We start from the raw sequence: 16,747 nt of genomic DNA on the forward strand, positions 1-16,747 counted from the left end.
AAGTGTCGAATCCCCCAGAGTTTCCCCCCTTTTATATCGGCCCCAACGCGTCCTCAGCCGTCCGCTCCATACCGACATCACTTGTTAGCCGTACACGTGTCGTACGTCTCCACTCACTCTCCAGATTGCCCGAGGCGTCATCTCGGTTACGAAACCCACAGTTACTGTCATTAAAGGCTAGAAGACGGACAGGCTTAGCAGACAAACCTACGCACGCTAACCCGCTATGGGCGCGACACGTATTAACCACCGAAAGGGCAACTTCGGAAACCCCGCCAGCGGAACTTCTCCCTTGTCATTTTCCAAGAGACGAAGTCTCCGCTGAGCAAACCCCGCCAGCGGAACTTCTCCCTTGTCATTTTCCAAGAGACGAAGTCTCCGCTGAGCAAACCCCGCCAGCGGAACTTCTCCCTTGTCATTTTCCAAGAGACGAAGTCTCCGCTGAGCAAACCCCGCCAGCGGAACTTCTCCCTTGTCATTTTCCAAGAGACGAAGTATCCACTGAGCAAACCCAGCCAGCGGAACTTCTCCCTTGTCATTTTCCAAGAGACGAAGTCTCCGCTGAGCAAACCCCGCCAGCGGAACTTCTCCCTTGTCATTTTCCAAGAAACGAAGTCTCCGCCAGCGAAATCCCGCCAGCAGGACTTTCTCCTTGCTACCCTGCAGGCGGGGTGTCTTTCGCTACACACCGCTGGCGGAACCTTTCTTTTCATCTTGCAAAAATACCGCCAGGCACGTCTATCGGACGCTGCTTCCTGCTGCATCTAGAGGGGGGATATCCGCCAACGGAAAATCCCGAGGCTACGCCTCACTCTGACAACGACCGCCACGCGGCGTTACCGTCAGACCGTCCCTACGGGACACGGGGACTAGTCAAACAGTCTACGACGGCCCTGATCAGGCACGTTGACCCCCGTCATTTGGGTGCTAAACATTGGGCTCGCTACCCAACACCCTCTGCTCCGCGCAGCTCCCCCTCATCAAACAAATTACCGACCATCCGGAGGTCTATCTTCGCCGGGGAGTGGGGGACTCCCTGGGGGGCCCAGCAGGGGCCCACCCGAAAGGGTATAAAGCGTTTGATCAGTAAAACCAACGGTTGACAACGCACTGACGCTAATTATGCTCTTGCAAGTCTAGCGGAAGAAAACACTTCAAATCGCCGAACAACTCCCCAACCAAGATTGCCCTCCTTGACTGGGGACTTGGGGGACTTGTACATACATGTACATTTGCAAGCATAATTAGCTATAATGAGCCACGCTCATTGTACCGCCAAAGGTACTAATTCCAACTAAAGGAATGACATGTAGACGCACCGCCAGGCGGGCTACAACCTCAGCATTGGACCATCCCCAGATCACCGGCGACGCGCCGCCAACGGCCACGCCAAGATAGCGTCAGAAGCTTCTGAAACTGGGAACTGAAGCATATCAGTCCCACATCGAAAACAAAGACAAGATCAGTCTCTTCCTCACCTATAAAAGGTTCTCTCCTCTCTCCTCATTAATTACGCATTCAATACTTACCTACTGTTACTTTGTCAACATAAATACATTGACTAACTTAGGCATCGGAGAGTTGAAGACCGCCCAGCGCGGTCTCCCTCTGACGCCCGTTGTATTTTACTTGACAGGTAACGGGAATTACAACATTAACAGAAGTATCGATCCGCCCAACGGATCAGCGTTGACTAAGGTCCGGCTACCGCCAGACTTTTAGACATTAACAGATCACAACCCACAACTATACCCACAACAAGAATTAAGCAAAATCAGTAATCCCTATATAGAAACTTAGTTTAGGAGATCACATGGAAACAAACAAAAGAATTCATAGTAATCCCTGCATATGGTTTAGTTCAGGAGATCACATGAAAACAAACAAAAGAATTCATAGTAATCCCTGCATATGGTTTAGTTCAGGAGATTACAAATAAAACAAACAATACAAAAGGCAGTAATCCCTGCATATAACTTAGTTCAGGAAATTACATTAAAACAAACAATTCAAAAGACAGTAATCCCTGCATATGACTTAGTTCAGGAGATTACATTTAAAATCAAACAATTAAAATGACACGGAAAATAGATAAAGAAGTCAAACAACTCACACCAGAGTCGATGATCACCCATCAACTCCAAATAAATCATCTCATAACATGACTCGTTTTCAAAACTCAACATTACCCCTTAAGGTAACATACATCACAAAAATGATAAAAAAAATCATATTATCCCAACTCACCCATAATATGAAAATCAAGTCCTCTCTTAGACAATAAAAGAAAGAACCCACACGACACTCTCAATTAGAAACATGTATTCAAAGGCTTCATGTAACCCTCGTGTTACTCCCCTGAATATACAATGGCAGACAGACTAGAGCTCTAACTGAATCGTAGCCTGTCACCTCGGCCGAGGTTCAAACCTACGATAATGATTGCCTCTGTCACTACTTGTGACCCGAATCCGTAGACCCGAAAATATTTTAAAGTCCCACGTGACTCAAAACTTTACCGAACTCGACTACTCATTCAACACAATAAGCAACAATTCAAAACGATATTATGAATAAATCACAATTCACTCATATCACAAAATCATCTTTTATTTCCAAAAACCATATATTTTCCTGAACATCACATTGCACAACAATAGTAAACTACACACTCAATTCCACCAAGATATATATTTCACGTAAATATATACATACGTAGTCATCCACTCAGGGATGCCACTAATACCAACTATAGTTTTATAAAATATACTTCTCAAAAATCATTTTATATCAAAACATTGTTTTCACCTACCCATGAACCGTTGTCGATCAAGTTCATATATTTTAAAACAAATAATTTGTTTCGAAAATGATTTAACAATTAAACAAGTAATTCCGAGTAATAAATAAATCCGTTCGTAAATGAACCACGTGAGATTTACTCACCTCTAAATCCAGCTGCGTCTTCACACAAATACCAAGACGAGCACAAAATCATCCAAACTCCGCTCACGCAATTCCATCAATCACCTAATCACATCAATGTCACACTCAATACCACACAAAACACACAATTATATGACGATCCAACAATCGGATCCTCATCCGAGACCATCCAACGTCTTCGAAGCACTTCTACAATCACTATATCAAAACTACAAGTCGATCGGACAACCGAATCCTCACGGATCGAAAACCGATCGAACCGAAAACCCTAAAACTTGGAAAATTCATAACATGCTCATACAATTTCCAAAAATTACAAACTATATATCGAAATGCTCATATCAATGAGTAGAATATAAAAATGGGCAGAAATTGCCCCGGAGGTGGCCGGAAAAGGCCGCCGGAGTTAGAGGCAGAGCCGCCGCCGAACACCGCCAATGGTGTGGGGGCCAAGCTGCTCCTCTTCGTCTCATCAAGCCTAACAACTTTCATAACTATCACAAAGCTTGAATCAAAGTAAAAGGGGTCGAAAACCTACCCCGAAAATCGGTGAACTCGAAATTTTCCCAGTTTTTCGGCGGAGCTCCGATCTGCTTCCACGCTCCACTACAGCCTAAGTCCTTCTAGGAGCATCATCAGCGTCCTCAGGCGATCCCAGGGTGTCCAACAACTAGAGCCATGGTGGCCGGAAAAGAGAGAAAACCGCGTTGACCCAAAACTGTGGTCGGATCGGGTTTTCATTGATGTGGCGGCTACAGGCCGAGATAGGTTGCAAGGTGGCCACGGGGAGGTGCGCAAAGTCGAGACAAGGCAACCCCAAGAATTTCAAGTCCAAAGGTGGCCGGAGGAGGAAGAAATGACCGGAAGAAGAGAGAGGGCGATTTCCGGCGTCGGGAGGAGAGAGAGAGTCTGACTTTCCCAAAATGGAAAGTTGGAATTTCTGAAATAATTTCCGGAACAATCCCATATATACCAAAATGGAAACTTTTTCCGACGGCCATAACTTCATCATACAAACTCCGATTTTCGCGTTCCGTATGTTCACGAACTCGTATCAACGCGCTCTACAACTTTCATGAAGGAAGTTCTCACAAAATCTAAACATATAAAAAGTCAACCTTTGTGAACCCCCTAAAACGTGCACTTCGAATAATTATTCGTCCGAAAATAATTGCACTCCACCCTCAAACCACGAAATCGTACAAACGAACACTTTATTAATCCCAGGAAACATTTCGGAAAGAATAACAAATTTCCGAGGTCTTACACTACAGGTTGTGACAGAGACAATCTTTGCTTCCGCCTTCTAGTGGGACTTTCCTTTATGGTTTTGGGCCAGCGAAAATGTCTGCCTATGCACAGACGAGCATTATTGGCCTTCTAGAGGGTCGTTCCTGTCTGGTTTTGGGTCGGAGGCAATGGTGACTTGGTGCAGTTGTGGGTGGACGGTGTTGACAATAGGGTGGTGACGATGTTAGGTTTACTTTAGTCCTAGGTCTGAATGTTCGGCAACCCTTTTGGTCATATTTAGGTCACAACGAGTGTTGGCTTAGTCGATCAAAGCAAGTGGACTCTAGGTGGCGAGTTAGTGTCAACACAAGTGAGTTGTCTAGTTTCAGTGTTCTTCTTGGCTGGATAAGAGGTGAGATGTAAATGCTCAGGTGCTTGTTGTCTTTGCCATTAAGTTGTAGTGTTAGTCATTATAGAGTTCCAGTGTGAAGTCTAGTGGTCATTTCTGTGTTAGAGATATTGTCCGAAACTCGTTGTAAGCAATTCATTATTAATGAAGTTCTTCTTGATCAAACAAAATATTGCTAAGAAAATAGAGGGAGAAGATGATAGGAATGAGATGTTTACTTCTAAAAGGTAACTTGGGTCGAAGAATAAATGTACGGAAGGAGTTTTTTCTTTAATTTCTTTTGAGAGGAAATGTACGGGAGTCGTTGTTTTGTTTTTCTGTTCTTCTTTTTGAATTTGAGATGATATGTACGGAGTCTTGTGATTAAAACATACATAATTAATTGGTACAAGTATTACAGGACAATCCTCTTTCTTTTAAAATATTGCAAAAAATATAGAGGGAGAAGATGAGAGGAATGAGATGTTTATTTCTAAAAGGTAAATTTCGGTCCAAGAACAAATGTACGGAGTCTGTTTTTTTTTCTTGTTGTTTTTCATTTTCTAGATAAAATATACGAGAACTTTTTGTTTCTTTTTCTTATATCCTTTTGTATTTGAGATTAAATGTACGGAGTTTTCTAAAAGTATTAGATTACGAAAATAAAGCATGTTGTTTTTTCTCATGATATGGCCGGAAATAGAGCATGCATCCAAGTAAAAATGCCATAAAAATATGAAAAATTAGTTTGAAGGCTCCACATCAGCCACTCTTCGCCACTCTTCTATGCCATGACGAAACAACCACCCACCCATCCGGCAGCAACCACCACTCACCGGTGAGGCCAGAGGCCTGTGCCGGCACTGGGGCGCCGCCGGACGGGAACAACAGAAGAAAACTGAGAAAACCCAAAGTTTAAGAAAACCCTAAGCGATAAAAAAAAAGACGGAGAAATTTAGGCCACAATGTCAACTTTAACTATAGATTTTGTGAAGAAGTGAATACTTATTTGCACTTCTTTTGATTGGCTTATAACTTTTTTTAGGATCGCTACAGGGGGCAAACGTAGTTAATAGGTACTTGATGTGTCTTGACAGGCTCAAACCTGAGATTTTAAGATCTAAGGCGACAATGTAAAATGGCAGATATGTGATGTTGGATGTAAAGTAAAGAAGGACAAGAAACTGATACACTGAGTGGTAACAGTAATTGAACATCTGGAAAAAGGATTACACTATAGAAATTCTGTTATATTACCGCATTTAATTATTAACCAATCTTAGCAAATTTCAAAACAGTAATAGTGTTTTAGTAACTCCATCTCTCATAAATTTTAATTAATGAGTATTCAATTGTTATGTTCAGTTTGCCAACTATTGTGGGATATAAATGAAGTGACTGTATCGATCTAGTCTATGTAATCAGTGGTTTTTCTTTTGTTGTTTGTGGAAGATACTAAGTTATTAATAATGTCGAAATGGTTGATATTTTATGTTGTGATCGCAGTTGTTGTTGCTAACTGTGCTGAAGGACTTCCCAATCCTAGATATGGCCCTTGTGTCATCGGTTGGATTTGGCCGTGCAATGGAAGACGATCGGATTGGGACGGGCCACTTTTCTTCCCTAGCTCGGAGGATTCCTCATCAGGCAGCCCTGATCTGGCTCCTAATTATGGTCCTGATGATTATATCACAGATGAAGCACCATCTGCTGACCATAAGCTTCCAAATGCACCCATTTCAATTTAAAACTTCTCCTGAATTCTCTTTCTTTGGGTGAGAACCCTTTTTGTGTGTTGCTAATGACCTCCAGTATGACACATTACGAGTATTTTTCATTGCGCTAATTTAAATCTAGACCATAATATCTTACCTAAGCCCTGCTTATTAGTTTGTGTCCATGTATTGCTTACAAGAGATAAAGTGATAAATCTAAGGGTGAGGCTATTGCCACCCTATAATTTTATTTGTTTACCCTACTTGCTCATTACACCCTACATTTTAATTACAATTATTAAATTTACTTATCCAACTCATTTCTCTTTGCAGGAATATCCTCCATCATATGACATATCAAATTAAAAAAGAAATTTTGTTTAACGAAAATTTCTCATTTAATTTATATCAATTAAAAGACGTTCTAGAATATATTAAAGTTTCCTAATAAAATCATAATTTGATTTACTTCCATTTTTTTATTTTTTCCATTCAGTTTCAATGTTCGTTTATTTCAGTCCATATTAAAAAAGGAAAAAATGATTTGTGGCCTCAATGAGGCCTAAGATTTATAGCCTCAATATTAGGTGTCATGCCATGTCACCTAACACATCACCTATTTGTCAAATCATGTCATGTAATTATTGAGAAAAATACAATTTTAGCCTTCCAAAATCTAATGACTCCAAGTTATTTTGATTTTTTTCTAAAAGAAAAAATTATTTTGTCTTTTTTCTTCTTCTTTTCATTACACTCATGCTTAGATTTAAATAACAATGTCAAGAATAGAAAAAATTTCATGTAATTCAATCAATAGATTTGCACATACATTTGATCAATAGATTTTGAAAATATAATGTGAAAAATACATAGTTATATCATTATATATGTTCTTATGTTCATTCTCTTCTCTTTATGTAGATAGGGTTTAAACGTTATATTTTAGTTTATTATTTTTTGTTTGTTTATTTTCCTTATATTTAGATTGTAGATGATAATTAATGAATGCTACTAACATGAATTTTTTTGTTCTTACCTCTTAATTTAGACATATGTATTTTCCAAATTCAATTTATTAATGATATTTTTTTGGATGAAATTAATCAATAAAGTTATTACCTATTTCTTGACACCTAATTCAATATATTTATGCTATTTGGAAAGAAAAATTATAGGAAAGAATTTAAATAAATGAAGAAAAATATTGGTTAAAGAATTTGTAGACATATCTCTTAAATTAATGCATAATTAATATCTTGTTGTAGAGAAACTGAATTTGAGAGGAATTTGCTGTGTATTCTGATTGATAATAGGGGCCTCTTTATATAGAGGATTACAATGCATAGAATCTCAATCATACAAGGAAAGTAATTCTACATTGATTAGGATTCTAGATCATTCTAATTAAATCCTATTACCACTAGGTCAAGTAACCTAGAGTTTGGGCTAAACACAAATTAGGTTTTCCTTCAACACTCCCCCTTGTGTTGCCCAAACGCGGTGCTTCTCTCGTTGCCTCGTTAAAAACCTTGCCGAGTAACAAAAACCCAGTGGGACAAAAATAACCTCAGTCGAAGGGGAAAAAGAGCACAGCACACCCTTCACGATTCGAGACGAACATGTAGACATCTCCCCCGGATGTCTGCACTTCCCCCTGATGACTACGATCATGGGAGTTCAGATAATTTCCGCAAGCCAATTCTTGCCACATGTTTCTCGAACGTGGAATTGGTCAATGACTTAGTAAACAAGTCTGCCTCACTGTCCTCAGATCGAACCTAGTTCACTTTGATCTCGAGGAGTGTCTGTTGTTGCTGATTATGCTTGGTGTTGTCGCTTTTGATGTAGCCTTGCCTCATTTGTTCAAAACAAGTAGCATTATCCTAAATGCTCGTAGGCTCATCTGTGGTAGACTTCAAACCACGATTGTTCGAACATGCGTAATTATGGATCCAATCCATATACATTCACGAACCACTTCGTGAAGAGCAATGATCTCTGCATTGTTCGAAGATATAGCGACTAGGGTCTAATATGTAGACCTCCAAGATGTCACGGTCTTTTCCCATGGTGAACACTTAACCGGATTGGGAATGACCATTGTGTGGGTCAGACAGATACCCAACATCAGCAAAACCTTCCAAAACACATGTTGTTTTGGAATGGGGATAGAGAATGCAGGCCAGCGTTGGCGGCGTTTCTGATGTGTGATGGGTCTGAATCCATCATCTCTTCGTAGGGATAAAACAAGCTCATATCAATCATACATCTCAAATATCGAAAGATATCTTTTACACAAATCCAATGGCGTCGCGTTGGCGCAGAGCTATATCTAGCTAACAAGTTCACAACATATGAGATGTCCGGTCTTGTGCATTGAGATAAGTACAATAATGCGCCTATTGTACTAAGTAAGGCATTTTTGCCTCTAGCACACCTTCGTCATCATCCTTTCGAAGAAGATGATCCTTTTCAGGATCAAGACTACGGACGATCATGGGGGTGCTTGAAGGCTTGATCTTGTCAAAATGCCTAAGCATCTATCGACACGATGCTCAAGTTCCAAACTGAGACATAATCGTGTTCTCCCAAAATCCTTCATCTCCAACTCAGATTTCAAGTGTTCAGCGGTTTCCCTTAACTCTTTAAGAGCTTCTAATGAAGATCATGTCCAACATGAACCGCGATAGAATCTGAAACTTGTCATAGAAACGCGTGGGCATATCCCTTCCCAATCAAGTAGTCACTTTAGTGAGCGTTTCAACCTCTTTGTAAACGCACTCCGTGGTCTAGAGTCACTTGACTTGGGTAAATGAAGTTCACCATGAATCTTCATGTATATTCCGTATCTAGATCCCTATAGAGATACGTAGTGACCACATTTGTAAGCTGCATGTTCAGTTATTCGGAAACTAGCAAACTGACAGGGTAGTGGAGTGCAATGACATCCATTACGAGAGAATATGTCTCATCGTAGTCGATTCCAGGGCGTTTTATGAGAAGCCTTGAGCCATAAGCCGAGATTACCATCTCTTTTTCTCATCACGCTTTCTAACGAAGACCCATTAGTCAACAGGTTTTATGTTAGGATGTGTTGGCATCTCTAGCTCGAAAACCTTCCTCTTCGTTAGAGAATCCATCTTAACCTGGATCGCATCTTTCCATTTAGGCCAAAAACTCTCTACGTTGGCATTCATTCATCAACGGAGCGTGGTTCGATATCATCGGACTCAGCAAACTCATGCGCAACAAAATGCGTAACTACATCATCAATTATGATGGAGTTTCTATCCCACGTCTCATGTACACTAGTGTAAGTTTCATAGAGCTCTATATTCTCAGGAATAGGGTTTGACGTTGAGGCGTCCCCCAACGATAACCATAACCCGGAAGATACTCATGAGACGGATTTTGAGTCTTGATGATTAAAGGATTGGAATGTGCCAAAGTATCCTTCGAACCCACGGGCCTCCCACGCATCCTAGCTGGGGCCATGGCCTGTAACGCCAGAGTGCCACTCTCTTTGGCATTGGCGCCATGCCTACCTCCGTGTAGGGTGGCGCTACGTCTTCTCGTAGGGACGTCCTTCCTTGCAGGAATGTTTGCAGCATATTTGTGTGATCTCGTCACTTTAATAGGGATCAAGATGAGACATAGTGGGGACAGACCACGACAATTCCTGTCGTTCCTGTTGAACATTCGTGTTCTTATCTCCCCCTAACGACGGGAAGACTGTCTCATCAAAGTGACATCCGCAAATCTAGCGATAAGGAGATCGCCTAGCAAGGGCATTTAAGTGGCGGACGATTGTTGGAAGCTCAAATCCAACGTAGTTGCCCATTCGTCTTGTAAGGACCCATCATAGAGCGCTGTGGCTACGTAATTGGCACATAAATGGCTCACTCAAATGTGCGTAAGTACAAAAGACGTGTACCCAGTCACTAGCTGTAACGCAGAGGTACATTGAGTGGCGATAGGTCGTAGACGAATTAGCATAGCTACATGCGATATTGCATCACCCCAAGCGGATGTAAGAAGATTGGTGCGCATTACCAATGTTTGGACTACCATCGTAGTGGTTTTTGCGAGACCAATTGGGTGTGTACATGGGAATGTGATGTCCAGCATCAAACCCATTGCAATATACATCGAAAGTCTTTCGATGTAAACTCTCTAGCATAGACAAATCCAATTGACTGAATAGGATGATTCGGGGAGTGAGCCCGTTGTCACATGATATGTGCTAGGAGTGTAGCATAAGTAGCATTTATAGGTGGACAAAGGCACAACACGTGACCGGCGTGTTTGCGTGTCAACCAACATCATGAAATATTTAAGCGTCCGCAAGTTGGTTGAATCAATCCACAAAATCCCTACGGATTCTTTGTAAGAACAGAATGAGTATTGTCATATCCTTTGCATAGGACGGTCTCAGTCCTAATTTCCATAAGGAATGGGCTTTGTAAAACGAGCGAGAGGCCTTAGAAGCAACCAATGAGGAGTTTGGTTAGGTCTAAGCGTCTGTAGCGCTATTAGAAGCAAAATATGTGACTACATCTCCCATCATGGTGTGGGAGCCATCGAAATTAGCATGTATGGCGTCATGGCCACAAGGAGGAACAACCATGGCGTTATGCCCATGGTTGGCGCCTTTTATGGCGTCATCTTGCTTCATTTTGCTCAAAAGAAATGATGTCCATGTGAAGTCTTTTATAGACGGATCATCGTATCATGACTAGGATGATCTATCCTGTCGTGACAAAGCCAATATGTGTCTAAATCCAAGAGATCTTCTTTCATAAGTTTATTGGATTTAATAGCTCGAATAGTGACATAAAGTCCACTAGAGAGACACATAAACGTCTCTAAGATGCGTCTTTGTTCGCAATCATTAGAGGTAATGCAAAGGAACTCATTCCCGTTCTCTACATGCATTTTCGCATGGAATTCGTTGGCTATTCATAGGGTACTATTTGCCCTAAGAGCGTAGAGAGTTTCTGTGACAATTGTAATCAAGGTGCCATTTGGCAAGTGGAACTTGGGCTATTCCATGTCCTTGAATTAATACTGATGGCTCGCCCCATCGTAGTCACAAAGTCATATGCTCATAATCAAAATTGAGTCATAATGAAAAGAACTCGAAATTTTATTCATAAGCCAATTAAATACATCATTGTTTCTATGATCATAGAAAATCTAATCCAATAAAAAGAAATATGGCAATCGCCTACATCTCTTGGAAAATAAAAAGACTTAATCAAAATCGCCAGTTTCTGGGTCTTGATCCTTGTAGTCTTCCACCCTTAGATCTAGATCACCATCTTGATCTTCTTGTGCCATGTAATTTGCTTCCCTTGCTTCACGATACGTCTTGTATGCATTTGCAACATTCTGGGGTGCGGTACATGTTTTGGCCCAATGTTCAGTTGATCCACATCAAAAACAAACATCATTATAGTCAGGCTCCCTTGATCGAGGAGCCATTGGGGCGCGATTTGAACGACCTATCCTTTTGGTGGCGTTACCACCATGGTCGGAGGCTCCGCCTCTCTCTCTCTTTACACGTTGACCTCTACGGTTCAGTGCACGCCTCTCTTGGCAATTTCCTTCCTCTTTAGGGCGAATATATGGACCAGAACGTCCAGAATTGTCCCTATCCTTAGGGTTTCGCTCCTTGCGTCCTCCATTGAGGGCGCGACTATAGTTAGACTCCGGAATAGGCTTAGTTCCCACGGGTCTAGCATTATAGTTCTTCACAAGGATATTATCGTGCTTTTCAGCTACGTTCATGGCGCCAATGAGCTCATGAAACCTTGTGATACGTCCTGCATTTACATCAATCCGATAATTCTTTGAAATCATCAATGCAGAGATAGGGAAGGTAGAGAGAGTCTTCTCGATCAACATCGTATCAGTTATGGCTTGGCCACAATACTCCATCAGAGACTTGATACGAAGAGCTTCCGAGTTATAATCAAGCACAGACTTGAAATCACAAAAGCGGAGGCTATGCCATCGCACTTCTAAATCAGGAAGCAGGGAGTCACGAACGTTGCCAAATCGCTGCTCTAGTTCTACCCATAGCTTTCTTGGGTCTTCCTCATTGAGGTATTCATTTTGGAGCGCGTCATTCATGTGCCTTGTCATGAGAATTATAGCCTTAGCTTGTTTTGCTTCAAAAGCAGTAGCTTGCTCGATTGAGAGCACGTTCTGACCAGGCTCTTGGATGGTTTCCAGAATTCCATCAGCCTTAAGATGTTGGCGCACATCTCGGACCCACCTATGGTATCCTGCGCCAGTTGTCTCGAGTGGGACAAAGCTCAACTTGTTCAGGTAACTCATCCTGAAAAACAACACAAGATTAGGGTTAGTTTCGGAGCGAAAAAGGCTACCACGAAAAACTATTAAATTTCTGAGCGTAGTTGCTTCCAAGAAATTAGGAATTTTCTGAGCGTAGTCGCTTCCAAGAAAATCCGATTCCAAGAGGGGTTTTGGATTAGATCGAAATAACGATGTATATGGTCGATCGTTTTCTTCTCAACAAACTCTAAGTTTGGAGGACTCTACAAGCTCCAAGCTTGGAGTGAGCGCGAACCCCCACAGTTCAGCTTTTGGTCTCCCCTATGTAGAGAAAGGGGGGTAGAAGAAGGGATTTTGGAAGTCCCCGACAAAAGAAGAAGAAATTAAAAACTTCACAAAAACGGGAACTTTTAGAAAAATTACCTTAAACAAATGGTCGGAAAAGTCGTCACCGGAAGTACTGTAGCTGACCGGAAAAAGTGGCCGGAAAACTGCAGAAAAGTGGCCAGAAATTGGCCGGAAGTCGGCCGGAAAGTCAACGGAAAAGTGTTGACCGGTAGTTGACCGAGTGCTGACGTGGCAGTCCGACGCTGACGTGGCTGCTGACTGGATGCCTGCGTGGCAGGTTTCTTGGCGGCTTGCGGCTTGCGGCTCGGTGGCTTGCGGCTCTGCGGCTTGGTTTGCAAGTGGGCTTCGCTGGGCCTGCTGGCGGGCTTGGGCTGCAGGCGGACTTGGGCTGTGAGGTTTTGGGTCGGACGCAGGGCTGGGCTTATCTGCTGCCTTCCTTTTTTTTCTTTCTGCTGGTTCGGTAGTAGTCTTTTCCGGTGGCCGGTTCAAACGGTTCTAGGCCGGTTCCGGTTGATATTTTTCGGCTCCGGTGATCTGGGGTCTGGTTGCAGGTTTCGGTGAAGTTTGGTAGCGGTTGGCAGGGAGGAAAGCTTCGAACCGGGCAGGGAGGGTAAAGATATTTCCGGTGGCCGGTTCGGATATTTTCCGGCCGGTTCTGGGGGCGGGGCCGCCGGTTCTGGACTCCTGGAGTTGAGATCTTCAAGGTGGGCGGCGGTGGTTTCTGGGATTTGAAGGCTACGAATTTAGGATTTCAGGGTTAGGGCTCGTGCTGATAACGTGTTGTAGAGAAACTGAATTTGAGAGGAATTTACTGTGTATTCTCATTGATAATAGGGGCCTCTTTATATAGAGGATTACAATGCATAGAATCTCAATCATACAAGGAAAGTAATTCTACATTGATTAGGATTCTAGATCCTTCTAATTAAATCATATTACCACTAGGTCAAGTAACCTAGAGTTTGGGCTAAACACAAATTAGGTTTTCCTTCAACATATCTGATTTTTTTTCGTCACCTAATTAAATTCATTAATGTAATTGATTCACCTCTAACATCTAAAAGGAAATATAAAAGGGTAAAGTTGGTGTTGCAATAGTATGATGTGGCAAGATATATTATGTGAAATTGAAAATAAAATTAGTATTTGCTTACATGGCATGACACCTAGGATTTAAGGCCATAAATCTCATGCCTCATTGAGGCCCTATATCATTGCCCATTAAAAAATTAGTAAGTGCTACTATGAGCAATGAAAAAAAGATTAATTTTTTTTCTTTTTAAATTTTTTACTTTCGGTATTTATAAAGGTATTATAAAGATTTTGATGAAATTAACACTAATGGTTTTGTGAATTGAATAACGAATTAACGATGAGGACGCAACAAAAAGATAAAAAAGAAAATTGTAATAAATTGAATTTTGGATGGAGAAGATGAAGATTAATGTTATCAAAAGAGAAATTAAGTAGTTTTGTATTTAATTAGTTATGTATTTAGTTTTCCTTAAATATTTTAATTTTAGAAAAGCAGTGTACTTATTAGTCATTTTGCATTTGGGTAATATAGTTTTTCAATAATTCAAATATTTGTAGGGTGAACAAAGAAAATGGTAGGGTGGCAATAGCCACACCCTAAATCTAAATACTCGGGATATATAGACTATGTTGCTTGATGAAAGAAGCTGATCTGGGTGGTTTGGCTGGACTCCTTGTACTCGTTTTTCCTCACCTTAATCGACAAATATATGCTAGACAAAAAAATCATATTCATCAATTTCGTCAAACCCTTAACGCTTAACACAAATGAAATTGATACAACGGAGAAATAATTGATTAGCACAAGTATTACGAGACAAATATTCTTTTTTCTTTTCTAGATCAAATAAATAAATAAATAAATAAAATAAAATGCTCACAATATTGCTAAGAAATTGGGGTAATAGCTGTATGCTCCGTCCGGCGGAGCGTCCTTGGGGCGTCGTCGTCGGATGGGCCTGTGACGATCTAAGGGACCAACGCTAGGACTCCTTAGCGTAGGCGTTGCTGGAGATGGATGTTTACGCGGTCAATTTCAGGCTTGACGGATCGGATGCGTTGGGGGGCTGATGGCTGGAGGAGGGATCTGGGGTCACCGGAGCGGCCATGGGTAGTGATTTTTCCCTAGTGTTGGTGAGGGAGTATCAGTGATCTGACCAGTGGTGGAATTTCCGATCTGTTGAACAACACGGATCCAAAATGGATTTGGTTGGTCTAGTGGTCTCACCATCGATGTCAGTCGGAGGTAGTCGTTCGCTGTTGCGCAATGCTTCATTGGTGGTGCTGCCACAGATCCGACGACGGTGGGTTTGGCTCTCAACGATCAATCTGGAGGTTTGGGAGGATGGAGGTTGTTGGGCTGGGTCTATGGCTTTGGGCCCTGGCTGGTGGGCTTTTAGTCTTTATTTTTATTTGTTTTGTTGTTGGTTCCTTTTGTTTGGTGGATGGTTGAGCACACAATCCAGGTTTTACTTGGATGGCAACAGGGGGGTTGATAGGTGGTGATCGGGGTGGGTGGGGCGGTGCGACTGGTTCGGGTTTGCCATGGTGGCGGGCTTGGCTGTTACTAGTGCTTTAGGGTTTTGTTTTATTTTTCATTTTCTTGTTGAAAATAAGACACTACAAGTTGTGACAGAGACAATCTTCGCTTCCGCCTTCTAGTGGGACTTTCCTTTATGGTTTTGGGCCAGCGAAAATGTCTGCCTATGCACAGACGAGCATTATTGGCCTTCTAGAGGGTCGTTCCTGTCTGGTTTTGGGTCGGAGGCAATAGTGACTTGGTGCAGTTGTGGGTGGACGGTGTTGACAATAGGGTGGTGACGATGTTAGGTTTACTTTAGTCCTAGGTCTGAATGTTCGGCAACCCTTTTGGTTAGATTTAGGTCACAACGAGTGTTGGCTTAGTCGATCAAAGCTGGTCAGGTGGACTCTAGGTGGCGAGTTAGTGTCAACACAAGTGAGTTGTCTAGTTTTAGTGTTCTTCTTGGCTGGATAAGAGGTGAGATGTAAATGCTCAGGCGCTTGTTGTCTTTGCCATTAAGTTGTAGTGTTAGTCATTATAGAGTTCCAGTGTGAAGTCTAGTGGTCATTTTTGTGTTAGAGATATTGTCCGAAACTCGTTGTAAGTAATTCATTATTAATGAAATTCTTCTTGATCAAACAAAATATTGCTAAGAAAATAGAGGGAGAAGATGATAGGAATGAGATGTTTACTTCTAAAAGGTAACTTGGGTCGAAGAATAAATGTACGGAGTTTTTTCTTTAATTTGTTTTGAGAGGAAATGTACGGGAGTCGTTGTTTTGTTTTTCTGTTCTTCTTTTTGAATTTGAGATGATATGTACGGAGTCTTGTGATTAAAACAGACATAATGAATTGGTACAAGTGTTACAGGACAATCCTCTTTCTTTTAAAATATTGCAAAAAATATAGAGGGAGAAGATGAGAGGAATGAGATGTTTATTTCTAAAAGGTAAATTTCGGTCCAAGAACAAATGTACGGAGTCTGTTTTTTTTCTTGTTGTTTTTTATTTTTTAGATAAGATATACGAGAATTTTTTGTTTCTTTTTCTTATATCCTTTTGTATTTGAGATTAAATGTACGGAGTTTTCTAAAAGTATTAGATTACGAAAATAAAGCATGTTGTTTTTTCTCATGATATGGCCGGAAATAGAGCATGCATCCAAGTAAAAATGCCATAAAAATATGAAAAATTAGTTTGAAAGCTCCACATCAGCCACTCTTCACCACAAAGTCGATAGCTAATTAAGCAGAAATTGCTGTCA

Source organism: Rosa chinensis, chromosome 2, assembly GCF_002994745.2.
Source record: "Rosa chinensis cultivar Old Blush chromosome 2, RchiOBHm-V2, whole genome shotgun sequence".
NCBI lineage: Eukaryota > Viridiplantae > Streptophyta > Magnoliopsida > Rosales > Rosaceae > Rosa > Rosa chinensis.